The 22,943-nt window shown below is 48.7% G+C and overlaps 1 long non-coding RNA gene across 1 annotated transcript; it reads left to right on the top strand.

Moving 5' to 3' along the window:
- Positions 1-240: 240 nt before the first annotated feature.
- On the top strand, positions 241-22,576 carry LOC142071788 (uncharacterized). The gene is made up of 4 exons (XR_012667981.1): positions 241-313; positions 3,036-3,395; positions 3,738-3,845; positions 22,339-22,576. It is a non-coding gene; the product is annotated as an uncharacterized LOC142071788 (long non-coding RNA).
- Positions 22,577-22,943: the final 367 nt, after the last annotated feature.

The following is a 22,943-nucleotide window of genomic DNA, read 5'->3' as shown; positions in this document are numbered from 1 at the left end:
CTCTTGTATGTGTCTCTTGTTGCAGCTGTGTGTATTTGGGGGGAAAGGGGGGGGGAGAGATGTGGGAGAAGATAAATTCTTTTTAGAGAAGCACTAAAAAATGTTTATCAGACAATTCTCCAGGATACTCTGCTACATTGTTCAATTTTTGGAAACACAAAGGTCAACACTGAAGCTGTGCAAACTTCACTGACTTGCGGTTCTTGGTTCTGGGTCTAATTTTTGCTTCCTTATCATTGAAGAGTGGATGGGGGATCATGACAGCTGGCCTCACCCTAAAGCTGTCAAGGAGGAGGCGAGGAAGGGATATCAGGTAACAGGCTATTACTTCACCTACCTCTACAGGAGATGTTAACAGGCATGTTATGGAGAACATGGGGATGTATGTCTGGTTTCAAGTTTCTGGAATATTTTGGACAATCCCTAGACACATTCAATTAAACCGGAAGCTAGGAATACCATAGTGCACGACAAACAGGTAAATCCCTGTTTACCTTTTTACCAGCCCATCCTTTCTCACAGGACATCATAGAATCATAGAATACCAGGGTTGGAAGGGACCTCAGGAGGTCATCTATTCCAACCCCCTGCTCAAAGCAGGACTGATCCCCAATTAAATTATCCCAGCCAGGGCTTTGTCAAGCCTGACCTTAAAAACTTCTAAGGAAGGAGATTCCACCACCTCCCTAGGTAACACATTCCACTGTTTCACCACCCTCCTAGTGAAAAAGTTTTTCCTAATATCCAACCTAAACCTCCCCCACTGCAACTTGAGACCATTACTCCTTGTTCTGTCATCAGCTACCACTGAGAACAGTCTAGAGCCATCCTCTTTGGAACCCCCTTTCAGGTATTTGAAAGCAGCTATCAAATCCCCCCTCATTCTTCTCTTCCGTAGACTAAACATCCCCAGTTCCCTCAGCCTCTCCTCATAAGTCATGTGTTCCAGTCCCCTAATCATTTTTGTTGCCCTCCGCTGGACGTTTTCCAATTTTTCCACATCCTTCTTGTAGTGTGGGGCCCAAAACTGGACACAGTACTGCAGATGAGGCCTCACCAATGTCGAATAGAGGGGAACGATCACATCCCTTGATCTGCTGGCAATGCCCCTCCTTATACATCCCAAAATGCCATTGGCCTTCTTGGCAACAAGGGCACACTGTTGACTCATATCCAGCTTCTCATCCACTGTAACCCCTAGGTCCTTTTCTGCAGAACTGCTGCCTAGCCATTCGGTCCCTAGTCTGTGGCGGTGCATGGGATTCTTCCATCCTAAGTGCAGGACTCTGCACTTGTCCTTGTTGAACCTCATCAGATTTCTTTTGGCCCAATCCTCCAATTTGTCTAGGTCCCTCTGTATCCTATCCCTACCCTCCAGCGTATCTACCTCTCCTCCCAGTTTAGTGTCATCTGCAAACTTGCTGAGGGTGCAATCCACACCATCCTCCAGATCATTTATGAAGATATTGAACAAAACCGGCCCCAGGACCGACCCTTGGGGCACTCCACTTGATACCGGCTGCCAACTAGACATGGAGCCATTGATCGCTACCCTTTGAGGCTGACAATCTAGCCAGCTTTCTATCCACCTTATAGTCCATTCATCCAGCCCATACTTCTTTAACATGCTGGCAAGAATACTGTGGGAGACCGTGTCAAAAGCTTTGCTAAAGTCAAGGAAGAACACGTCCACTGCTTTCCCTTCATCCAAGAACCAGTTATCTCATCGTAGAAGGCAATTAGATTAGTCAGGCATGACTTGCCCTTGGTGAATCCATGCTGAGTGTTCCTGATCACTTTCCTCTCCTCTAAGTGCTTCAGAATTGATTCCTTGAGGACCTGCTCCATGATTTTTCCAGGGACTGAGGTGAGGCTGACTGGCCTGTAGTTCCCAGGATCCTCCTTCTTCCTTTTTTAAAGATGGGCACTACGTTAGCCTTTTTCCAGTCATCCGGGACTTCCCCTGATCTCCATGAGTTTTCAAAGATAATGGCCAATGGCTCTGCAATCACATCCGCCAACTCCTTTAGCACTCTCGGATGCAACGCATCCGGCCCCATGGACTTGTGCACGTCCAGCTTTTCTAAATAGTCCAGAACCGCTTCTTTCTCTACAGAGGGCTGGTCACCTCCTCCCCATACTGTACTGCCTAGTGCAGTAGTCTGGGAGCTGACCTTGTTCGTGAAGACAGAGGCAAAAAAAGCATTGAGTACATTAGCTTTTTCCACATCCTCTGTCACTAGGTTACCTCCTTCATTCAGTAAGGGGCCCACACTTTCCTTGACTTTCTTCTTGTTGCCAACATACCTGAAGAAACCCTTCTTGTTACTCTTAACATCAGAACATGGCATCTCTCTTATCCAACTTTCCAACATATTTGTTGGGATCCATACATACATCTGCTCTTCCTTGGGAGCTGAGGCTTTTATCTAGGTGTACATTTTCTCTTTCCTATTAGTGTATTTCAGTGAGTCTGAATGTTTGTGTGCTGTAGAGTACTAATGTCCCGCAGGTATCTGTCTGGGAATCATTACTTTCAGCTTGATCTTGTGAAAGCACATGCTGACTGTAGAATACAGAATTCTAAATAAAAAAACAGCTAGGAACAAATATCTGTATAGAAGTAGCAGCCAAAGCCCACAACAAGAGCTGTTTCCATTTTTTCTCTCCTCCCTATAATTATAAATAATAAGTAACCAGGGGGGTTTCAGATGCCTGTCTTTCCTAGTATATATCTTTAATAATATGTGCACTTGGTATACCGCTCAATGACTGTGGCTTGCAGAGTTTGAGCCCATGGAAGGCAGGCTTCATGGAATATGCACTTGATAAATAATTTCCCCATTGAATAGCCTGGGGGACATGTCTAGAGCAATGCTTTGGCCAACCTATTCAAATGTTGTTGTAGATAAGAGATCAATAAGGGACAGCACTTTAAAAAGTCAATCTCAAATGGTAGGGCCCCTGGGGGGAATGTAAGAATTGTTGTAGCGATAACTGAAGTAAGAGTAAATACTATTTTTATCTCTGCTCAGTTGCTGAGAAGAATTCTGGCCTAGCAAAAGGAGCCTGGAGAAACCATGTCTAAGGAAAAGCTACTCTTCTTTATGAATCCTATTGGGAGCACTAGACCTCACTTGTCTCAGTTGTGATCGGTGGGGATACATGTATATGCTCTTCAGTAGGATTGACCTAATTTTGCCCAGTTTAGGACCCTGATGGCTGTGCTATGGCTGACAGACACTACAGGCTGCATTATATCACTTTCCACCTTGATGCGGATAAGTCAAATGATAGTACCAATCAAGCACAGACCTTCCAAAGAGATTCATAGTCATGCTGAGACTGTGCAAGGAAAACTTCAGCTTTAAAAGACAACTTGAGCAACTGTAAAGGTGGGTTAGAATGAATATGTGAACTGTCTGTGAATGCTATAATCATAAAGGCCTCAGTTGTGCCTGATAGGCATGGATCTGAACCGGGGGCCATGAGATGTGAATTAATATCCTGCCCCAATGGGAACAGCAAGAAATAGTGTGCCCCAAGGGGCACAGTGCTGCTCTAATTTCATCATGCGCCCCAAGAAATGAGAGCTTCCTAGAAATGGAGAGCTGCTCTCCAAAGGAAGAGAGAACTTGTGTCTGGACTTCGTATATCTCATTCTGTATGGAGAAATTATTTCAGGTATGTTTTAGGTGTCTAGAACTTTTCAAAGTTAATTTTGCTCTTTCTTCAAGGCTTGCGCTAATTGAACTCATGACACTAAGACAACCTGGCTTCATAGAAGAAGGAATATGAAAAAAATACCACCACTGACATTTTCTTCAATAGTTTTTCTGTCAGAGGTATGGCATAAGCAAAATGCATGATGGTTTGGGGGTGATATAAAGGCTTTGTTGCTTTCATTCTAGGATGGCAACTTTCTTCATAACCTAGAGGGCCTATTTACTGCCCAAGGTTGAAAATAACAAAACAATTTCTTTTGATTGGCTTTCAAAGAACTGTCAAAATATTTCAACCAGCTCTGCCTGAAGGCCTTGATCCTGCAAGCTGTTCCTCATGAAGGGGCTCCTTTGCCATACAAGGTACACAGACAACCCTTCTGGTATTTCCTAACTTCTGAGTGTTGGACTTTGCGACATTACTAATAGTCTTTTAACATTGTTTTGTTGTGTGTAATTTTCTCGGGTTTAAAAAAGCAAACTGGAAAAATAGATATTCCATCATATGTAGAGCTGGTCAGAGACTTTCTGATGACATGTTTTCCTGTCAGAAAATGATGATTTATAGAAAGTGACTTATTCCATGCAATGAAATTTCATTGCAGCCTTTTCTGCCAGCTCACCCACCTTCCTTTTTGACTCCTGAGTTGCATGTGGTTCTCCAGGCTAACTGGCCTGTCAGCAGCTTGTCTGGCAGGATATCGTAAAGCTGGGGCTCCAAGCTTCCAGTTCCTGGAGACCATATTTCATTTGGAAACTCTAAAAATCATTCCTGCAGTGGAAACATTTTGATCATTCTGAAATAAAATATTGCAACTTTCAGTTCCATAACATTTTTTTTTCATCCTGAATTGTAGCTGGAAGTGTGTTTCCTGCCCAGCTCTACTCATGTGGCATCACATGGTTCATCAGCCGCTTAACCATCTGACTCCTCAGTAGCCTGCTTGCCAAGCTGTGGGAAGCTCAGACTCTATTGATTCTAGGGCTTCTAGGCTCCCTGACTCCTCATCAGGTTGCCTGGCAAGCTGCTGCAGAGTCATGACTCCCAGGGCTTCTGTGCTCCAATTCAGGACAAAATATTTTCCAAATGCCCAAAGTTTTTCACAGAAATGGAAGTCCATTTTCTACCCAGCTCCAATCATGTAGCATCATATTGACATCCACACGGTTTACCATCAGGGCTGGAATGGGTAAATCCACAGCACAGGCTTTTGCCTTATAAGCTAACAGTGACTGACAGTGCTAGTACGGTGTCATCCTCTTGGTGGACCAACAGTAGCGAGGCATAAGACACGCACTTTGCCAGTTGGTGTCACAGCTATTTGTTGACTGTAGAGAAAAGGTGAGACTTGGGAATCTTGGCTTCCATACCAGGGTCTGAAAGGAAATGTCCTCTCTAGTGGGCACAGACTCTTCTGCTCATCCCCACCCCACCCCCAAAACTTGACACCTTCTGCCTTGTCCCCTCCAATCTGCTCCTGTACCAGTCCTCTCTCTTGCCACCCCTGGCTCCTTGTCCCAGTCTCAGGCGCCTTGTCCAGACAGTCCTAAGTTTCCTCCGCCATGTTCACTGTCCAAGTCCCAAACTCTCCTTACTCAACCAGTCTCAGTATCCCCTTTCATTGCCTTGCCACTCACAGTTTCTCTCCCCACCCCTCCAGTCACAGTCTTACCAGGCTCCTTGTCCCTTTCTGTTAGCTCACTGGTTTGAGCATAGGCTTGTTAAACCCAGGGTTATGAGTTCAATCCTTGAGGGGGGCCATTTACAGATCTGGGGCAAAAATTGGGGATTGGTCCTGCTTTGAATAGGGGGTTGGACTAGATGATCTCCTGAGGTCCCTTCCAACCCTGATATTCTATGGCTTTGTATTGAGCAGATTTGCACCTTCAAAGCAAATAGAAACTCCTTACTTTAGCTGACACTGTTGCTTTCATCATTCAGAGGAAATGGATCCATAATAGCACCAGTAGCTTCTCTTGTATCTTTTAAATTGAAATGAACTTTTTAGGTTTCTTGATGATATTGCTAGAAGAGCTCCTATGTTGTGCCCTGACTCTTTCCATTCCTTTCCCCTCCATTTTGTTGTCCCCGAGACTCTCATTTACAGACCCACTCATTAATATTTAACCTGCCAAATCATTTTACAGCAAATGGAAGGCACTCTTTGATTGCCACCATTCCTGTCCTCTCCTGTGGTGCACAGTTCTGTCTTCCTGGCCAAAAAACAGAACAAAACAAAGGCTTTGTTGTTAATGAGAAACACTCACCAAACTGAAAAGGAGTACTTGTGGCACCTTAGAGACTAACCAATTTATTTGAGCATGAGCTTTCGTGAGCTACAGCTCACTTCATCAGATGTATACCATGGAAACTGCAGCAGACTTTATATACACACTGCAGTTTCCACGGTATACATCTGATGAAGTGAGCTGTAGCTCACGAAAGCTCATGCTCAAATAAATTGGTTAGTCTCTAAGGTGCCACAAGTACTCCTTTTCTTTTTGCGAATACAGACTAACACGGCTGTTACTCTGAAACTCACCAAACTGCCTTTTAGAGAGAGGTTAAAAAATCGTGGGTTTTTTCCCCTTTCTGTACCAAAGTTCTCAGAAAGCAGAAATGATCACTAAATATAATTGTTTTCAGAGATAGTATCTAATCACAGTGAGACTATCCAGAGTAGTATGGCAGCATCTCTTAAAATTGGAGGAGTGAGATGGTTTTGAACATGCTTTCTTAAACTACTCATTGTTTTCTATAACCCCTTATACTCAAAGTAACATAAAATGGGAAGACCAGCACATACTGACATTAAGGTTTTTTTGTGCAAAACATTTTGTTCCAACCTAGATAAAAATGCCTGAAGTACTTCTGGGCTAATATCTGACATGAGGTTCATAATAATTTAAATTTCAGTGCTCAGAAAGTTCTATCCCCTGAAGAACCCCAATCCTGGCTTGAACACCATAATATGAATACAGATTGAACACTGGTCCCGTTTCAGCATGTAGCTCAAAGTGATGTGGAAGTTGCACTTCATATCATTGACATGTAGTTTGGTACATTTCCAATTCAATATACAGTGTACGGTTCAGTGTATGCACTTTTCCTATATAAAATACATGTATTTTCCTCTCTGCCATGTGACAGAGTCAGGCCAGATGGCTATAGGAGAGTAATAGAAGGCAGATATATTAGCCCCAGGCTAAGTAGGTCCCCTTTCACTGGGTAAGGTAACAGGGAAGGTTTTTTTTTTTTGAAACAAAAAGAAAGTTTATTGGTAACGCTTACAGAATTACCAAAGAAACAAAACAACTATGCAACAAAACAACGCAATCAGAAGGTACAACACAGCAGCTTTCAGGAGGGAGAAGTGTTCAGGCTAGCCTGGGCCCAGAGCGGGGGGGCTTCCTCGACACTCGTGGTCTTCCACCCTCCTGAGTTACCTGGTGGCCTAGAGCGGGGGGGCTTCCTCGACACTCGTGGTCTTCCACCCCCTCGAGTTACCTAGTGCCGCGCCCAGTGTCACCGATCCTCCCTCTCCTGAGAGTGCCCGGTAAGATGGGCACGGCTGCGGGGTGGGCGGTTTAGGGAGGGGGGGGTAGACACCCATGTATTATAGGACCCCTCCTAGATGACAGGAATGATGGTATCCCCAGCGGCGACGGCTGGGGCTGGCGTCTCTCGCTCTTACCCTCAATCAAAGGGTCAGACGGAGGGAACCGGACGGGGTCACCGAGCAGAGAACCCCAGACAGCGCCCACCGCTCCTCGAATGCTTCAAGGGAGTCGGTGGATGCCGCCCAGAGGAACTCCGCCCGGATACGTGAATGTACTGAGGATCGGAAAACGGCCCCACAATCGCAGGACGTTTCGTGGGCCAACCTCCTCTCTCTGGTTTTATAAATGGCTGTTTTAGCCAAAGCTAGGAGGAGGTTGACTAAAAGATCCCGTGACTTTGTGGGGCCACGGATGGGAAGTGTATAGATAAAAAGGTGGGGGGAAAAATGAAGCCAAAAGCGTAATAAAATATTTGTGAGGAGCCGGAAAAGGGGCTGCAATCTGGCACACTCTAAATACACGTGCGCCAGGGTTTCCCTCACATTACAAAAAGGACAAGTGTCCGGAATGGGGGTAAACCGTGTCAAAAACACGCCCGTGCTCACAGCTCCGTGAAGGAGCCGCCAACTGATGTCCCCGACGGGCCTTGGGACCAAGGTGGAATACAGGCTGGCCCACCGAGGTTGCTCACCCTCCAAAGGTGGCAGGAGATCCCGCCACTTTGTATCGGGGCGGGACACCAGGGTATGGGCATGAAGGGTGTGAAGCGTAAGTGTATATAAGTATTTCCGTGAAGCAATTTGAAAGCTTACCGGCTGCAGTTCGTGCAGCCGGCTTGCAGTGAAAGGGTGAGGGGTTTGTTGGGATCTACGGGGTGGGGGCCCGATGGAAAGGTCCGGCGGGCCTGGGGTAAGGGATGGGCGGGGTGCGCCCTCGCACAAGGCTCGGCTAACGTAAGCCCGAGCAGCGGGGGTCAAAGCGGCCTTCACCTCCTGAAGTACGCGCCGGGGGGTTCGGAGGCTGGAGAGCCCCATGCGCCGAGCAAGCATCAGGGGATCCAGCCAGTCTCTCCGGTCGTAGTCCAGGAGGTCTCCGACCCTCGTGACTTCCGCCAGGACCAACCTCTGGCGCACCGAGCGGGACTCCGCCACCTGCACACGGAGCTGGGGATTGTGTAGCAGGGGCTCCGTGAGGAGATCTGCTCCCACGGTGGCCGCCACGGACCTGGTTGTTAAAAACAGTTTCCAGGCCCGGAGGAGGTCCTGGTAGAAGACCGGCAGCCCAGAGAGGTCTCGCGGAAAACCCCTCGGTGAAAGAAAAAAGAGCTGCCGGTCATATCGAAACCCTTGGAAACGGCGCAGGAAGGCGTGCGCCAGTATGCTCCATGCCGAACTACGTGCACTATAAAAGAGCCTCTGCAGGGCCTGGAGGCGGAAAACGCGGACCTGAGTGTACAGACACTTCAGGCCCTGCCCTCCTTCCTTCAGGGGTAGATGAAGAACTCCAACAGGGGCCCAGTGCATTCCTGACCAGAAGAACTCTAGAATCAATCTCCGGAGGTGGGTCAGGAAACCCGGGGCCGGGGCCAGGGTGTTGAGCCGGTACCAGAGCGTGGACAGGACTAGTTGGTTAAGCACCAGTGCTCTCCCTCGGAGGGAGAGACATCGGAGTAGCCTCGTCCATCTCCGGATCCGCTCTATCACCCCGCCCTCTAAATTTTGCCAGTTCTCCGGCGGGGAAGGATGCGTGGCGGAAAGGTAAACGCCGAGATAGAGCAGTGGACCCGCACTCCACCGGATGGTCTGAAGTGCAGGTGGGAGGGAGCTTACCTGCCGCCAGTCCCCCACCGCCAAGCCAGAGCTCTTGACCCAGTTGACTCGGGCGGAGGAGGCTGCCGAATAGATGGCTTGGCATGCCTCCACTCGCGCCAAGTCTCCCGGGTCCTGGACCACGAGGAGTACGTCATCGGCGTACGCCGACAGGACCAGCCGCAGCTCCGGCTCCCGCAGCACCAACCCTGTCATCCTCCTGCGGAGGAGACAGAGGAAAGGCTCGATCGCCAGAGTGTACAACTGGCCCGAGAGGGGGCACCCCTGCCGCACTCCTCGCCCGAAGCTGACCGGTTCAGTCAGGGTCCAGTTGAGCCTAACCAAACACTCCGCGGAGGCATACAGCACCCGGAGAAAACTCACAAACTGAGGTCCAAATCCAAACGCCTGCAGAGTGCTCAGGAGGTACCCATGGTCTACTCTATCGAACGCCTTCTCCTGATCAAGAGACAGGAGGGCGAACGATAGACCATCTCTCCGCCCGAGTTCCAAAAGGTCTCGGACTAGAAAGAGGTTATCGAAAATGCTGCGACCTGGGACAGTATAGGTCTGGTCTGGGTGGACCACGTCCGCCATCACGGACCCTAGCCGCAGCGAAATTGCTTTCGCTACAATTTTGTAATCCGTGCTAAGGAGTGAGACGGGACGCCAGTTTCGTAGATCGCGGAGGTCCCCCTTCTTCGGCAGCAAAGCGAGCACCGCTCGCCTGCATGACAGAGGGAGGACCCCGCTCTGCAAGGACTCAGCCCAGACGATGACTAGGTCTGGGCCGAGAATATCCCAGAACGCGCGGTAAAACTCCACGGTCAGCCCGTCCATGCCCGGAGATTTATTGGTGGGCATGCGACGGAGGGCTTCCGAGAACTCGGCCAGGGTGAGAGGCAACTCTAGTCGGTCTCGGTCGCCCACGCTGACCGTGGGGAGTTCCTCCCAGAGCACCTCACAAGCGTCAGGATCGGTCGGGTCCGGGGAGAAAAGGCTTGTGTAGAAGTCACGGGCCCTCCCACACATCTCCTCCGGATCCGTGAGGGGGGTACCGTCTTCTGCAAGAAGGCAGGTGACGTGTTTCTTGGCCCCCCTCGTTTTCTCCAGGGCATAGAAGAAGCGGGAGCTGCGGTCCATCTCCCGAAGGAGGCGGATGCGGGACCGAACAAAGGCACCTCGGGCCCGGTGGTCCTCAAGGGCCTGAAGCTCCTCCCGCTTCTCCCGGCACGCTCCGCAGAGGGACGGATCCTCGGGATCGGCGGCCAGGCGCCTCTCCATCTCTAAGACCTCCCGTTCCAACTGCTCTATCGCCGCATTTCGCCGTCGGCTGGTGCCCCGAGTGTAGTCACGGCAGAAGAGCTTGGCGCGCACCTTCCTGAGATCCCACCATCGCCGCACCGAGGGAAAGGCACGCCACTGCTCCCGCCAGGCCAGCCAAAACTCCCGGAAGGACATCACAAAGCTCTCGTCCTCCAACAGGCTGTTATTAAAGTGCCAATAGGCCGGCCCCGGTCTCTCTGCACAGAGGGAGACCGTTACAGTAACTAAATGATGATCAGAGAATGGGGCCGGCCGAAAGGCGGAGGAGTGGGCTTGTGAAAGGTGGAAACGGGATAAATAAATACGGTCCAACCGAGAGTGGTGTGACCGATGGGCCTCCACCCGAACAAAGGTGAACGTGGAGGTGTCATCTGGGTGATGGTCATGCCAGACGTCCACTAGGGAGTGATGGTCAACTATCCCTTGGAGAATATTTGCAGCGGCCGGACTCGGTTCGGCCCCTGAGCGATCCCGTTCCTCGAGGGTGGTGTTAAAGTCCCCTCCCAGGACCAGGCACTCGTGCGAATCCAGGGTGCCGAGAAAGTCGGACACCTGCTGATAAAATTGTGGCCGCCTGGAGCTCATTTGCGGGGCATAAATATTGACAAAATTAACCACGAGCCCCTCCATACGGACTCGAAGGTGCAGCACGTGGCCCGGCACGGCCTCATTAACCCCTAGCACCTCAGGCCGTAGGTTGGGGGAGAACAGGGTTGCCACTCCAGCCTGCCAGGTCGCGAAGTGGCTAAAGTATACCCCGTCCCCCCACTCCAGCCGCCACCTGTCCTCGGCGGTCGGGTCCGTATGAGTCTCCTGCAGGAAAACTATAGAATACCTCCCTTCCCGAAGGTAAGAGAGCACCTGGGACCTGCGGAGAGCCATCCTACAGCCCCTGGTATTCAGGGTCGCAATAATAAGAGGCGTCATGCAGAGGGCTGGGGGGGTGGGGGCCTCATATTGGCGGGGGGATTCAGGGCCCCCGGCGGGTTGCGCAGCAACCCATGACCCATCCCGTGGGTGAGTAGATCGTGTCGGAAGCTGCGGGCTCGCTCGTAGGCCGCAGCACCGCGCCTTCCTTGCCCCCTGCCTTCCTTTATAAGGGCCCTTGTGGCCTGGAGGATTTGATCAAAGTCCCCCCATAGCTGAAGAGCCAGCTGTGCTCTGTCGCGGGCGCCACGGGTGTGTTCTAGGAACTTCCGTAGCGCATGCCGCAGCTCATGGGGGGGTGGGGTTACAGTTCCCGAGGTATTCCCTGATGGGACTCTTAATACAGCCTCGTGGTCCGCTAAGGCAGGTAGACAGGGTGCGGACCACCGACGGGGCGTCTGACAGGCTGGGGTTATTAAATTCATTTCATGCCTTGGGGTGGAGGGGGATGGCAGGGGAAAAATTGCCACTCCTAATGGGTCGCGGCTAGAAAGTGCAAAGACTGCTCCCTGGGGGGAATCTGCAAAAGGCGGAAAGGAAATAACCCCAGGGGCGGCATTAACATTACAGGAGGAGGGACTTTGGGCAGGGGCAGGGGTGGGGGCAGGGGCAGAGGTAAGGCTCTGGGGTGCAGGAGGCAAGCAGCTAAAGGAAAGTGCCTCCTGAGCAGAGTCAAGGGTTAAGGGGTGAGGGAGGGGGCTCCCAATAATGCTAGATGCTGGCTCCATGGTGGTCTTGGCGGCCATGGCATCAGGTGGTGGACCACTGTCTGCAGAGTGCTCACCCGGGAAGACAATTAAGGGGAGGGAGCATGGGGAAAGGGAGGCTGGGGTAAGGCTGCCCAGCTCAAGGCCAGCCGGCAGCAAATCATCCCCTCCCTGGGTGACCGGGGTCAAATCTAGGGCCTCAATCTCCGCATACACGGGGGAGAGGCCAACTCCTGCCACCCCGGGGGCCTCTCCTCTAGGGCCCGCCTCAATGGCCACCTCAGGATCCGCGGGGGGTTCGGGTAGCGTCCAGGCAGAAGGGGCGTCCTCAGAAGTCTCGGAGGGGAGGGTCTCCCGTGGAGGGGGGATTCTGCCCTCCAATGCCAGTCCGTCTTCCCCTCCCGACACCAGCGGATGGATCTCGCTCACGGCCGTGGCGGGAGGCTCGATAGCAGTGCCTCCTTTCCTGGTCTTCCGGGGGGCTTCTGCGTCGGGTGGATGCAGCGGAGCTCGTGCCTTCCGCTTGCCTCGCTTCCCCTGGACTAGGGTCCAGGCCTCCATAGCATCATCTGGGGGCTGGTTAGCAGGGGTCGTGTCGGGGGGCGGAGGCAATGGTTTAGGGGTTCGGGGAGGCAGCGGTGGGGCAACATGAGGGGTGGGGGCTTCTCCTTGGGGAGGGCCCTCTCCTATACCCGATAATATCCTTGCCCCACCCTCCTCCATGGGCTCTGTTGGGTTGGTACTAGCAAGGGTGAAACTCCCTTGCTCGTCCGGGCGTTGTAGGGAAGGTATCTCCTGGGCCCGGACGGGAGCAGCAATGGGTCGAGTAGGAGGAGGGTTGGTTTCAGGTGCCGGGCAGCCAGGGGCGTCGGCAGCAACGGGGCCGATGTCCGGCTGGGTCTCGGGGGTTTCGGGTGCCCCTCCCCCCCGGGCCAAAGGGCAGTCTCTGCGGACATGCCCCGCTGAACGGCAGAGGTAGCACCGGGCCTCTCCGGTAGAATAAAAGACCCGATAGCGGGCTCCCTGGTAGGGGACTAGAAAGGACCCCTCAAGCGCCTCGTCGTCACGCGCTCCTGCCGGTGGTAGAAGCTGCACTTGCCGGCGGAACGAAAAAATGTGACGGAGGGTGGGGTCCTTGCAGCCCAACGGGAGAGGGCTGATGACAGAAACAAGTTTCCCCAGGGTGGAAAGAGCGGGTAACAGGGCAGCATTGGGTAAAAAGGGAGGAACGGAGGTAAGGACGAGGCGGACGCCCAGCTCTTCTAACGGTTCTAGGGGGACAAACACCCCCCCCACCGTCAGGCCCCTCTCTACCGCCTCCTGGGCGGCATCCTCCGAGGCTAAGAAGAAAACAACCTTCCCATACATCTTGGAGGCCGCCACAATAGCCGTGGGTCCTACCACCTTCGCCAACGCCTGCACGTATGTCTCCACGTGGGGCGAGGCGGGCACCAGGAGGCAACGGACGCCGTGCTTCCTGGTCAAGGCGGGGAAAGGGCCTCGGCCGCTGGTGATGGTGGCGGAGGCGGGGGGGGGGGGCGAGATGACGAGGCGGCAGGTAGGGAAGAGCCCGCCGCCGCCCGGGCATACGTCCTGGGGGCCGGGGGAGGGGCAATCGCAGAGCTGGTGGAGGGAAACACAGGGAGGGGCGCCACGGTTGATGATGAGGCCGCAGCGATGGGGGCAGCCCCTGCCATGGCGGGCTCAGTGGTTTTAGTGGGGCCCTTTCCTTTCCACCCGCCCTGGCCCTTCCGGCGAACCGGGGGGGGTTTCCTAGAATCTGGGTGGGCGGTGGGTGCAGCAGCAATCACCCTGGTGCCTCCTGCTACCGGTGCCCCAGCAGGGGGCGTGGCAAGTATCTTAGCAATAGTGGCAGGGGGGGGACCTTGGGGGTCGGGCAGAGGTGGTGGTGGGGAAGGGACAACTAATTTTGTGGAAGCAATCTCACCCCTCTCGTTCCCCGCCATTGTGAGCAGGGAAAGACAGGGAGACACCGGAAGGAGGAGGGGGGGAGGGGAGAAAACGGAATAGCCCCTCCTTCCGCTAGATTGCAAACAGAAAAAGAAGGAATGCCGGGGGGGGGGACTGGGAGGAGGGGGGGGGACAAAATCGGGGTCCAGTAATAGGGGCAAGCTGTGGGATAAGCAATCCGGGGGGGGGGGTGCAGACCCACACACGTTTGTCCAAAGAGTCTCAGTTGGTCGGCTGTTGTGTCCGGTCCGGAAGGCAAAGTTGGCTGTGTTCCAAGGCCTTCGGCATGTTAAGAATGTTGTAAAGTCCGAGCTGCTGGCAAGACGGCTGGGTCTGGGGGTTTCCACTCCCCCCCCCCGGACAGCAAATCGGCAATCTTCCCCCCCCTCCTCTGGGGACCCAGCTGAGGCAAGTAGCTGCGCCCGAAAGCAGGCGTGGGGGGGGGCGGGTGCTGGCGAAGGACGTAGACGGAAAAAAAAAACACAAAAAATGAAAAGAAAAACCAAAAAGCGTCTGACCCGGTCGGGGGGGGGACTAAGGCAGGTGCAAAAAGTAAGAAAAATCCGGGCCAGGGGGCTTTAGGAAAGAATAGAAAGCAGATAGCTGAGGAGCAAGCAAAAGACGTTCCGTTTCCTAACAGGGAAGGTTCCAGAACAATCAGGAACCTTCTGGAGACAATTAAGACAGGCTGATTAGAACACCTGCAGCCAATCAAGAAGCTGCTAGAATCAATTAAGGCAGGCTAATCAGGACACCTGGGTTTTAAAAAGGAGCTCACTTCAGTTTGTGGTGTGCGTGTGAGGAGTTGGGAGCAAGAGGCACTAGGATCTGAGAGTGAGAACGCGGACTGTTGGAGGACTGAGGAGTACAAGCTTTATCAGACACCAGGAGGAAGGTCCTATGGTGAGGATAAAGAAGGTGTTGGGAGGAGGCCATGGGGAAGTAGCCCAGGGAGTTGTAGCTGTCACACAGCTGTTCCAGGAGGCACTCTAGACAGCTGCATTCCACAGGGCCCTGGGCTGGAACCCGGAGTAGAGGGCGGGCCCGGGTTCCCCCCAAATCCTCCCAACTCCTGGTCAGACACAGGAGGAGTCGACCTGGACTGTGAATTCAGAAAAACGGCCAAGCTGAGGGCTGCCGTGAAGCTCCAAGGCGAGTGAATCTGCCAATAAGCGCAAGACCCGCCAAGATAGAGCAGGAACTTTGTCACAGCCAAGATATAACTTGTAGAGATGCTCAATATATGGTGAGGCTAACATATTCAATAAGATATATGATTCCTTTCTTAAAAAACAAACAAACAAAAAAACCCTTGCCATCTTGTTCTGCTTTTTAAATGGCCACTTTCCTATATTGTAACTTCCCCTGTCTCTGTAGTTAAAGTTGTGTGAGTTACTCCAATTAAACACTAGCTTCGAGGCTTTGCAATGGATTTACAAAATCCCCCCTGAAACCCATTTTATTTCCTTTACTTTCCTGCTTACAAAATTAGATTATTACAAAATGGTCAGTTTAGCTGGCAAATGAATGTGTTTTGGTTTGTTGTGGATGCTGCTCTGCTTTCTCCTAGCTATCCAGCTTTGCTTATGGCTATTAAAATCCATATTTTCACTGATTTACAAACTGAAGTATCCACACTGAATACTGATACCACCTTTAAATCTCTCCAAGAGAGCTGCAATCTATTTAGCATGTCAACATTCCCAGGCAGAATGTGTCCATAGTAAGGCTGGTCTAAAATAATTTTGATGGAAAATGGCTTGTCAACAAATTGAAAACTTTTGCAAAACTATTTCTGTAATTTTTTGTTGTTGTTGAAAAAACATAAAACAGAACTGAAAATGGTTGGTGGGGGATTTGGGAAGCCAAAAATAAACTTTTTCTGTTTTTAAACTATTTTTTTTCAGTTTTCTGACCAAAAAAACCCTGAAATTTTTTAAAGAAAAATAATTTTCTGACTAGCTCTAGCACATAATAGGAGGGGTTGACATTATGGACATGTAATGCATTGACTAGGGGTATTTGACTATGTCTCCAGTTAGTGGCCGACCAGTATCAGGATAAGAAAATTACTCTTAGGTAGCGGAGTTACTTCTTTAATTCAAGTACGATGATTTTTGGTGCTGACAGTCTTGGGCTTGACCCTGATGACAAACCATCATGTCTATATGAATGTGGCCATAGGAATGTTAAACATGCTTGTACACCTTAGAATAGAATATTAAATAGAATATTTTTTGTCACTGTGCACTATTCTTTATGTGCTGAATGCCTTAGTTTCAGTGCACTAATAAGTCAAGCACTGCAACCTATGTGTGTGTCCAAAGAACAGCCCAAGGGACTTAAATAATGTGGCTGGAGGAAGAGATCTTGCAAGTGTGGCAGCACCAGACTTTTGAAGATATCGTGTCTAGAACCTAGTCACTATAGACATAAGCATAGTGTGGGAGCCTCAAGGCTCGTAAATAGCCCACATCTGCCTATCTTAGGTTCTGGCAGCCTGAGTAGAGATGGATGAGAGCCAGGAAAGGGAATACATACAGACATCTCTGGAAGACACTAAAGTGTAGATAAAGAGAGAATGGAAGGTAAGGATGGTACCTGTAAGAGAGAAATTAAAGGGTATGATGGGAGAGAAAAAGGATCGTGGGATAGATGTGTGGGAGGTGGAGAAAGGAGAGTGGAAGGTTTGGTTGTCTTCCATCTTACAGGTTTATGACACGGAGTGACTTTTGGGGAGTAACAGGCTGAAATTATATGTTCAAAAGATATGGCTCTGAAGATGATATAATCTAAAGTGACCAATTTCTGCAGTATCCTGGAGATGGCCGGGTTTGGGAGAGGGGGAACGGATATAAAAGGACTAACAAAGATTGCAATGCTTGACCTATTAAAACATAAAGAGCATAATGCACAGTGACAAAAAATATTGGGTCTATTCTAAGGCATACGAGCATGTGTAACATACCCATGGCTACAGTCACACAAAAAACACTGCACATATTTAATCTAAACTTTATTGAAAGGATTTGCAATAATATTCTGATGCAGAGCAACTAATCCTCTCAAATTAGCTAATAAGTAGCCTTCAGGTGTAATAACTAAATTTTATTAGTAGCAGTCTCAAATAGTACAAAATGGTGAGGGATTTTTTATGGACTTAAAAAAAGTAGAAAAGAAAATGAATTATACAATATGAATTTCCTTTTTATTAAAAGAAAATAGTAATGGAGAAAAACAATCAAAATTTCTCATATCGAGCCATTGTGTTAGAGAGGACAGAAATACAAAAAAATATTTTGTTTAACCCCAAAAAAATCCCAATGGCCAGAGTGAACTAACACATGTAACATGTTATCATTAAACAGGTTAAGGAAGAGAGAGAATTCACATATTCAAAATCTACTGCATTCTTTCTATGGATCAAGCTTTAAAAAAAAAGGGCCTTAAGTTTAGGTCACTATGGCAATTTACAATAACTGTTGGGTGCTCGGCACTTCTGAAAAGTCAGGTCAATTTTTTTTAGGGACTCAGGTAAAAGCTATGGGGCCAGATCTTCCACTGGTGTAAACTGGCAGAGCTCCATTAACTTCCTGGGTACTACAGCCCATGGAAGTAGTTGAGCACGTGGCTCCAGGAGCCTAACTTTGGGCACCCATTTTTGAAAATCTTGATAATCATAAATAAATACTCACTTGAGGACGCAAAAAGAAAAGGAGTACTTGTGGCACCTTAGAGACTAACCAATTTATTTGAGCATGAGCTTTCGTGAGCTACAGCTCACTTCATCAGATGTTTACCGTGGAAACTGCAGCAGACTTTATATACACACCGAGAATATGAAACAATACCTCCTCCCACCCCACTGTCCTGCTGGTAATAGCTTATCTAAAATGATCAACAGGTGGGCCATTTCCAGCACAAATCCAGGTTTTCTCACCCTCCACCCCCCCACACAAATTCACTCTCCTGCTGGTGCTAGCCCATCCAAAGTGACAACTCTTTACATAATCAAGTCGGGCTATTTCCTGCATAGATCAAGGTTTTCTCACATCTCCCCCACCCCCATACACACACAAACTCACTCTCCTGCTGGTAATAGCTCATCTAAACTGACCACTCTCCAAGTTTAAATTCAAGTTAAACCAGAACATCTGGGGGGGGGGGGGGTAGGAAAAAACAAGAGGAAACAGGCTACCTTGCATAATGACTTAGCCACTCCCAGTCTCTATTTAAGCCTAAATTAATAGTATCCAATTTGCAAATGAATTCCAATTCAGCAGTTTCTCGCTGGAGTCTGGATTTGAAGTTTTTTTGTTTTAAGATAGCGACCTTCATGTCTGTGATTGCGTGACCAGAGAGATTGAAGTGTTCTCCGACTGGTTTATGAATGTTATAATTCTTGACATCTGATTTGTGTCCATTTATTCTTTTACGTAGAGACTGTCCAGTTTGACCAATGTACATGGCAGAGGGGCATTGCTGGCACATGATGGCATATATCACATTGGTGGATGTGCAGGTGAACGAGCCTCTGATAGTGTGGCTGATGTTATTAGGCCCTGTGATGGTGTCCCCTGAATAGATATGTGGGCACAATTGGCAACGGGCTTTGTTGCAAGGATAAGTTCCTGGGTTAGTGGTTCTGTTGTGTGGTATGTGGTTGTTGGTGAGTATTTGCTTCAGGTTGCGGGGCTGTCTGTAGGCAAGGACTGGCCTGTCTCCCAAGATTTGTGAGAGTGTTGGGTCATCCTTTAGGATAGGTTGTAGATCCTTAATAATGCGTTGGAGGGGTTTTAGTTGGGGGCTGAAGGTGACCGCTAGTGGCGTTCTCTTATTTTCTTTGTTAGGCCTGTCCTGTAGTAGGTAACTTCTGGGAACTCTTCTGGCTCTATCAATCTGTTTCTTTACTTCTGCAGGTGGGTATTGTAGTTGTAAGAAAGCTTGACAGAGATCTTGTAGGTGTTTGTCTCTGTCTGAGGGGTTGGAGCAAATGCGGTTGTATCGCAGAGCTTGGCTGTAGACGATGGATCGTGTGGTGTGGTCAGGGTGAAAGCTGGAGGCATGCAGGTAGGAATAGCGGTCAGTAGGTTTCCGGTATAGGGTGGTGTTTATGTGGCCATTGTTTATTAGCACTGTAGTGTCCAGGAAGTGGATCTCTTGTGTGGACTGGACCAGGCTGAGGTTGGTGGTGGGATGGAAATTGTTGAAATCATGGTGGAATTCCTCAAGGGCTTCTTTTCCATGGGTCCAGATGATGAAGATGTCATCAATATAGCGCAAGTAGAGTAGGGGCTTTAGGGGACGAGAGCTGAGGAAACGTTGTTCTAAATCAGCCATAAAAATGTTGGCATACTGTGGGGCCATGCGGGTACCCATAGCAGTGCCGCTGATCTGAAGGTATACATTGTCCCCAAATGTGAAATAGTTATGGGTAAGGACAAAGTCACAAAGTTCAGCCACCAGGTTAGCCGTGACATTATCAGGGATAGTGTTCTTGACGGCTTGTAGTCCATCTTTGTGTGGAATGTTGGTGTAGAGGGCTTCTACATCCATAGTAGCCAGGATGGTGTTATCAGGAAGATCACCGATGGATTGAAGTTTCCTCAGGAAGTCAGTGGTGTCTCGAAGGTAGCTGGGAGTGCTGGTAGCGTAGGGCCTGAGGAGGGAGTCTACATAGCCAGACAATCCTGCTGTCAGGGTGCCAATGCCTGAGATGATGGGGCGCCCAGGATTTCCAGGTTTATGGATCTTGGGTAGTAGATAGAATATCCCAGGTCGGGGTTCCAGGGGTGTGTCTGTGCGGATTTGATCTTGTGCTTTTTCAGGAAGTTTCTTGAGCAAATGCTGTAGTTGCTTTTGGTAACTCTCAGTGGGATCATAGGGTAATGGCTTGTAGAAACTCGTGTTGGAGAGCTGCCGAGCAGCCTCTTGTTCATATTCCGACCTATTCATGATGACAACAGCACCTCCTTTGTCAGCCTTTTTGATTATGATGTCAGAGTTGTTTCTGAGGCTGTGGATGGCATTGCGTTCCGCATGGCTGAGGTTATGGGGCAAGTGATGCTGCTTTTCCACAATTTCAGCCCGTGCACGTCGGCGGAAGCACTCTATGTAGAAGTCCAGTCTGCTGTTTCGACCTTCAGGAGGAGTCCATCTAGAATCCCTCTTTCTGTAGTGTTGGCAGGGAGACCTCTGTGGATTAGTATGTTGTTCAGAGGTATTTTGGAAATATTCCTTGAGACGGAGACGTCGAAAAAAGGATTCTAGGTCACCACAGAACTGTATCATGTTCGTGGGGGTGGAGGGGCAGAAGGAGAGGCCCCGAGATAGAACAGCTGCTTCTGCTGGGCTGAGAGTATAGTTGGATAGGTTAACAATATTGCTAGGTGGGGTGAGGGAACCATTGCTGTGGCCCCTTGTAGCATGTAGTAGTTTAGAAAGTTTAGTGTCTTTTTTCTTTTGTAGAGAAGCAAAGTGTGCGTTGTAAATGGCTTGTCTAGTTTTAGTAAAATCCAGCCACGAGGAAGTTTGTGTGGAAGGTTGGTTCTTTATGAGAGTATCCATTTTTGAGAGCTCATTCTTAATCTTTCCCTGTTTGCTGTAGAGGATCTTGATCAGGTGATTCCGCAGTTTCTTTGAGAGCGTGAGGCACAAGCTGTCAGCATAGTCTGTGTGGTATGTAGATTGTAATGGATTTTTGACCTTCAGTCCTTTTGGTACGATGTCCATCTGTTTGCATTTGGAAAGGAAGATGATGTCTGTCTGTATCTGTACAAGTTTCTTCATGCAGTTGATAGATTTCCACTCCATACGGCTAAATGCAGTGCAGGACAGTGGGGTGGGAGGAGGTATTGTTTCATATTCTCTGTGTGTATATAAAGTCTGCTGCAGTTTCCACGGTAAACATCTGATGAAGTGAGCTGTAGCTCACGAAAGCTCATGCTCAAATAAATTGGTTAGTCTCTAAGGTGCCACAAGTACTCCTTTTCTTTTTGCGAATACAGACTAACACGGCTGTTCCTCTGAAACCTGTCACTTGAGGACTTATCCACAGGGCAAGCTAGTGCACAGCAAGCCAGGGTGTGAGACTACAGTGCATCAGATTGCCCCACACTAACATCACATGTGGACACCACTACAGCACAAAGTCCTGGAATGCAGCTTAGTGTATCACAACTTCCAAGTATATTACACTAAGCTGCATTCCATGACTTTGACTATGTCATAGTAGTGTCCATGTGGGACATTAGTGCAAGCTAAACCAGTACAACCAATTAATGAAGCAAAGACAGGTGCATATTCACACACCTCTGTAAGAAGTGTAAATACTTATAATCACCTATCCTTTTCCCTTTGACTATTCCTTGATATTATGCTGCAGATTTAAACCCCCCACACACTCCCAAATCATGTCAACCTGAGCCCAATCCCTCTGCTGAAACTTGATAAGTGCCTCCTAGCTAAACGATAGTCAGTTCTGCCCTCTCCTTTTCTAAAATCCTGCCAAATGTATGGCTGGATGGCAGCGAGTGTTATAGTCCCTTCTTGATCATGTTAGCCTTGGTTATATATGATTTCAGAGAGCTGCCTCTGCCTTTATCCTGGAAGGATTGTTAAGACCTACTGATATTTCATCATGGAAGTAGAACAGAACTTAACTAGGGTCAGGGAAGAAGGTTTAAAGAGGAACAAAGAATAGGAGTCACTGGATCTCAGCCAATGCTGACTAAACTTTACTTGGTGGGAAGCAGAGGGGCTGGGTTTGCAATGAAAAGGTGGGAGGATAAAAAGGCCGTGACTGGTTGTGGTAGGAAGTTATAAAGAGACGATTATGTAATGGAGAAGTGAGGTGAGGAAGAAAGCTAAAAGGCTTCAATAGACTTGGATGAAAATTCAAGCTGAGGTTCATCTATTGATCATTGCTATTTATATTGTAGACTGTCACACCCAGTTTGTCACATAAACCCTTCCTTTTTAATACAATGTAAATAAGTAACATTAACATGTTTAAATATCAGTGTCAGGCTGAGCCTTATCTATTTATGTTAAAGAAACTACCCTTATTCATCAAGCTGCAACATTCAATATCAAAACATTGTAAATTCCAAAAATGAGGAATATAAATCCTGGAAAAGAGTCTGCACTACTACCTTTTAAAATCTCTTCTCCCCCCCACCCCGCCACTTCTGCCTCATCTAAATCAGTTTTCTATCTAATAGATATTTTGCAGATCTCAAATCCTCAGACACGGGGATAGGGGTATATATTACAATCTTCTAGCTTTGGTTTGTGTTATGTTTCATTATATTTTAGGCTTCCTGTTTGGCATGAAAGAGCAAAGCTTCTTTGGCTCACTTCTCAGGAAAAAAATCTGATTTTTACTTCCCTGAATGTTTTCCTTTGCTCATACATTTTGACATGAAGATGACTCCTTCAAAGCTGACGATGAACCTGAAGCAGATGGGCTAACAAGTGTCATTCACAACTAATTTCTTTTAATTAAGATACCTCTCCATTAAAAAATGAGCCAAATGTATGATGTTTTACTGTAACTTTGCCTTAATAAAAAGTTTAAAATGTATCTATGTCCCATGATGAGATTGCTATTGTGGAAAAGATTCCAGGAATCATACTTCTACTGTACAGAGATATTCATGATTGGCTTCCTCAAGTAGTTTAAGTGCATTTGTTTGCTGTCCAAATGTCCTCAGCAGATATTAAGAAAAACCTTTTGCCAAATGTACACAAACTCACTGAACAATTAATGGATAGTTGGAAGGTCAGCTTCTTCTTAATCAGGCTACTAAAGAGAAAAAGGTTTAGGCATTATTGCTATCAGCTGCCAACAAAGTAAATGGCCCTACTTTATTAAAGAATTAAAAAAGAATCAATTGTGCTATTTGTCTAGCTATAACCAA

Source organism: Caretta caretta, chromosome 4, assembly GCF_965140235.1.
Source record: "Caretta caretta isolate rCarCar2 chromosome 4, rCarCar1.hap1, whole genome shotgun sequence".
NCBI classification, from domain to species: Eukaryota; Metazoa; Chordata; order Testudines; family Cheloniidae; genus Caretta; species Caretta caretta.
Note: the sequence above shows the minus strand (reverse complement) of the source record. Positions and strands in the feature narration are given on the sequence as shown.